The following is a 5,000-nucleotide window of genomic DNA, read 5'->3' on the forward strand; positions in this document are numbered from 1 at the left end:
TACCCCATGCCCACCTCGGTGAGATGGGGTAATAAAGAAATGGCATATATAAGTATTTGTTTATGTATAAATGAGATATAAATGCAATGGATTTTTTTTAATAATCACCATATATTAAATATTCTTTATTAAAAGGATTGCTCAATTAGCGGGTAAACGTAAAAATATGATACTCTTTTTCTCTTCTACTGAAATCCTAACTCTCAAGAAATCAGGGAATCTATAGAAGGGAAAAGGGCCGATGGCTGCAATCAGATCCCAGCAAATAAAAAAAATTACATTGGACGAAAAAAGAGAAATTGTAAAAAATATATAGTTCATTCAGGCGTGTGAATAGAAACCTGCTCCACCTGAGATCAGCAAATCAATTAAGAGATTCTGAACTGGGCAGAGGAGAACGAAAAGTCCCTCATTAGGGATATTATCATCCCATCTTTGTTGAGATCCCACAAAAAACACATCTTTCTTATTTGAACTCGACGATACCTTGAATATGTAGAAGCAATTAAAGTCTACTCGAATTAGAGCCAATTTACTTTAATGGCATGAATGATACGTCTGGCTTCTGGTAGGATTTTAGTTGCCTGGACATGCAAAAAAAAAAAAAAAAAAAAAAAGAACGAAGAAGAGGCTGCTTAAAAGATTGAATTCAACGTTCCTAATTTTGAAACTAAAAAAGCCAAGGATCTATTTTAGGATATTCATACCGATATAGGCAAGGAATTCATTGATATTTTTACCAAATATAATTTAATCAATTTTCATGATGGTAATGTGAAGAGAATTTGTTAGGTCCATGAAGTAATATATATCACATCAAATGGGTATATTAACAAGCTCTCTCTCTCTCTCTCTCTCTCTCTCTCTCTCTCTCTCTCTCTCTCTCTCTCTCTCTCTCTCTCTCTCTCTCTCTCTCTCTATATATATATATATATATATATATATATATATATATATATATATTCAAAGTGACCTAATAATTTATTAGTTTGATAATAGTTTCGGTGATATCCTTATAAGACTAAAATCATGAGTCCGATTAAGTTATTATTACTACCCTAATTATGAGGTAATACATTAAACCTTATTGATATGCAAATCTATTGAATCCTGAATATAAAGACATTATCAATATGGATCCGTAATGTTAACATTGTTCACATTGGCATACCGATACATTATTATTATTATTATTATTATTATTATTATTATTATTATTATTATTATTATTATTATTATTATTATTATTATTATTACTATTATTATTATTATTATTATTATTATTATTATAAGCCTGCTTGTGGGTAGAGCTATAAATACAGATTAATACGACGGAAGCATCTGAATATCTAAGAAGAAAATATTAGGAACAAAACAAAAATAGAAATAACTGGGAAAACATTAATGAACAACAATTTCCTGTACAGCAATTTCCACAATTCTTCTTGAAATGCGAATGAAATGGTTGATGAAATCTATTTTTTCATGTTAGGTTAGGGGGAAATATGTCATAGTCATTATTATTAATAAGATTAATATTATCATTATCATTATCATTATCATTATCATTATTAAAATTATTAAACTTATTAAAATTATTAAAATTATAAAAATTATTATAATTTTTTTATATTATTTTTTAATATCATTATTATTATTATTATTATTATTATTATTATTACTATTATTATTATTATTATTATTATTATTATTATTATTATTACTAGCCAAGCTACAACCCTAATTGGAAAGGCAAGATGCTATAACCCATGGGCTCCAACAGGGAAAAATAGCTTAGTAAGAAAAGGTAAAAAACCACAACAACAACAACAACAACAACAACAACAATAATAATAATAATAATAATAATAATAATAATAATAATAATAATAATAATAATAAAAATAATAATAATAATAATAATAATAATAATAACATTCAGCTATGAAAATAATCGAGAGCATAACACTATGGGAGGATATTCCATTCCCGGCCTGAATTTCCATTTGGACCTTTTGCGAATTCTTCCAAAGCTCCTCCGTGTCTTACCTAATGCACATAAGACATTGTGATTCTTTGCAGTGAGATGAGTTCAGGCACTTCGGAGATGAGGTGAAATGAAGGTGATATGAGCTTTTCTTTAAGAAGGTTCGGGTAGAATGGATCCCAGAGAGAGAGAGAGAGAGAGAGAGAGAGAGAGAGAGAGAGAGAGAGAGAGAGAGAGAGAGAGAGAGAGAGAGGGAGAGTGAGTTTATATCAATATTTTTCTATGATATCTGATTGCCCAGTAGGTTATAGCATTTATTAAACGAAATATCTTCATTAAAGGCAATTTCTATCTAAAACGAATAAGATAACATGTTTCATTTCAACACGGTATGGTGCTAGAAAAAATACTTGCCTATGCGATCTACAAACTTTCATTCATGAAAGATTTTAATGATTCAATGTGTAATTTTATTAAATTAAAAATTATTAATTACCTGTAATTTAAGAACTTGTATAAACGAAAAAGCGGTTGTCTAGGATATGTACCTATGAGGGAACTTCCTCCGTAATGAACACTTACTTTTACTTTGATGACTGCTTTCCTGATCCTATCACACATGGGAAACACACTCACTACAGGACCTACGCGTTCAATTTATAGTATAATTTAGTAATTTTTCTTATTACACAGCATAACTGGTGTTTATTGTCAAACCCACCTTATCAAATCACTTAGAGAACTAGAAACTCTTCATCTTCTTACGTAACGAAATATTTCTCGTATATCAATAATAAAATTTGAATTGTTTTATCATCAGCAGATTGAATATTCACAATACCATTCTTAGTATATAGTTATTTTCTGCTAATTTCCTCAATGAGATGCAATAAAATCTCCCCTGTAATATGTAAACCCCCAATTATTCCTAATAATTCTTCTCTGCCTCGCACACATCCACAAGCCACTCAGATACCAAGGACATCTAAATCCAACAATCCTTTAATGAAGATACAGCCATAATTTGAGCAGAAGTCTAATTACAAAAGAGTCTTAAACTATAACCCTATTCCCAGACCATCTATCTCTCTCTGTGAGGCTAAACATACTCATATAAAGAGGATCTATGATCTTTCCTCTATTACAATCGTTAAGCGACTTCAGACTACTTCAGTTATTAGTTACTGGTAATTCTGTTGCCTCAGTCCATTGGTGTAATAATTATAGACATTGAATTTTCTAAAAAATGAAAAAAAAAGAGAAGCATCTGCGATAGGTGTTTTCTTAATAGCTACGACCGCCTGTTTAGTTTTTAGATTAAATAAAGAAAAACTTCAAGTATTACAATTGAAATAGACACACACACACATGTCGCATATACATTATATATATATATATATATATATATATATATATATATATATATATATATATATATATATATATATATATATATATATATACAGTGATACCTCGGTACTCGACCATAATCCGTTCGAGATCCGTGTTCGACCTCCGATTTGTTCGAGTACCGAATTTTTTTTCCCCATAAGAAATAATGGTATATATTCTATTCCGTTCCCAAGCACTCGAACAGGCCCAAAATATTAATAAAACGTGTACCTAAACAACAATAATTATCTAAATGTGTATGAAATTGGTCAGAAAATCCTATAAAACAATTTTAAACCATTTACTGTACTAAAATAAAACAATTTTAAACCATTTTCTGTACTGTAGTGAACATACCTTTGAGCAGCGGTTCGATGGCATACAGGGATGGATGTGGAGAGGATGGAAGGGGGAGGTTACTGCTTGGAAGGAGAGTCCCCTTCCATGATGTGGCGGGGTAGTTCTCCTTCAGGAGTTGTTTCTCTCTCCAATGAAAGGGTGGGCAGATCTATTTCAGGGGTTTCTTCTCTTCTTTGTCTCTTCTTTGGAGGAGAAACAGGCTTTGATGTAGCAGCTTTCTTTTCTTTTGTGAAAAACTGGTCTATTGTTAATTGTTTCTTCCTCCTCTGCAGTATTCTTCGAAAATGATACATGACACTATCATTAAACATATGCACTGCCCGGTTTGCTACTGCAATTTCTGGGTGGTATTTTTCAGCAAAAGCCTGCACATCTGCCCACTTGGAACAAATTTCATTGATGAGAGAACTTGGAACATCCTCCCTTATCTCATCCTCTTCTGAAGATTCCTGCTCCACAATCAGATCCTGCTGCTGTTGTTGTTGCAGGTGCAACAATTCCTCCACAGTCAACTCGGTAGAATGGCTTTCTACAAGCTCATCAATATCATCCTTGTCGACCTCAAGCCCCAAACTCCTGCCCATGACAACAATTTCCTCAACGACATCAGTGTCATCAGAAATTACAGGGGTAGCAGTGCTTGGACCCGCCTCTGGTTGGAAACCTTCAAACTCCCTCTCTGTGACACATGATGGCCACAGCTTACGCCAGGCAGAGTTCAATGTCCTATAGGTCACACCTCGCCAAGCTTGGTCAATCATGTTAACAGAGTTGAGGATGCTGAAGTGTTCCTTCCAGAATTCCTTTAGGGTCAACTTCGTGTCACTGGTCACTTCAAAACACTTTCTGAAAAGGGCCTTGGTATAGAGTTTTTTGAAGTTTGAAATGACCTGTTGGTCCATGGGCTGGAGTATGGGAGTAGTATTGGGGGGCAAGAATTTGATTTTGATAAAGCTGTATTCTTCTTTCAAGTCATCCTCGAGACCTGGAGGATGTGCAGGAGCATTGTCCATAACCAGAAGACATTTCATTGGCAAGCTCTTTTCAATGAGGTAAGCCTTAACCTGGGGGGCAAACACTTCGTTTATCCACTCAATAAAGAATTGTCTTGTGACCCAAGATTTAGTGTTCGAGCGCCACATAACTGGTAGTGCACTTTTACAAATATTATTTCGTTTGAACACCCGGGGGTTGTCCGAGTGGTACACTAACAAGGGTTTGATCTTGCAATCGCCACTTGCATTTGCACACAGCAACAATG

Source organism: Palaemon carinicauda, chromosome 2 (genome assembly GCF_036898095.1).
Source record: "Palaemon carinicauda isolate YSFRI2023 chromosome 2, ASM3689809v2, whole genome shotgun sequence".
In the NCBI taxonomy this organism is placed as follows: Eukaryota; Metazoa; Arthropoda; class Malacostraca; order Decapoda; family Palaemonidae; genus Palaemon; species Palaemon carinicauda.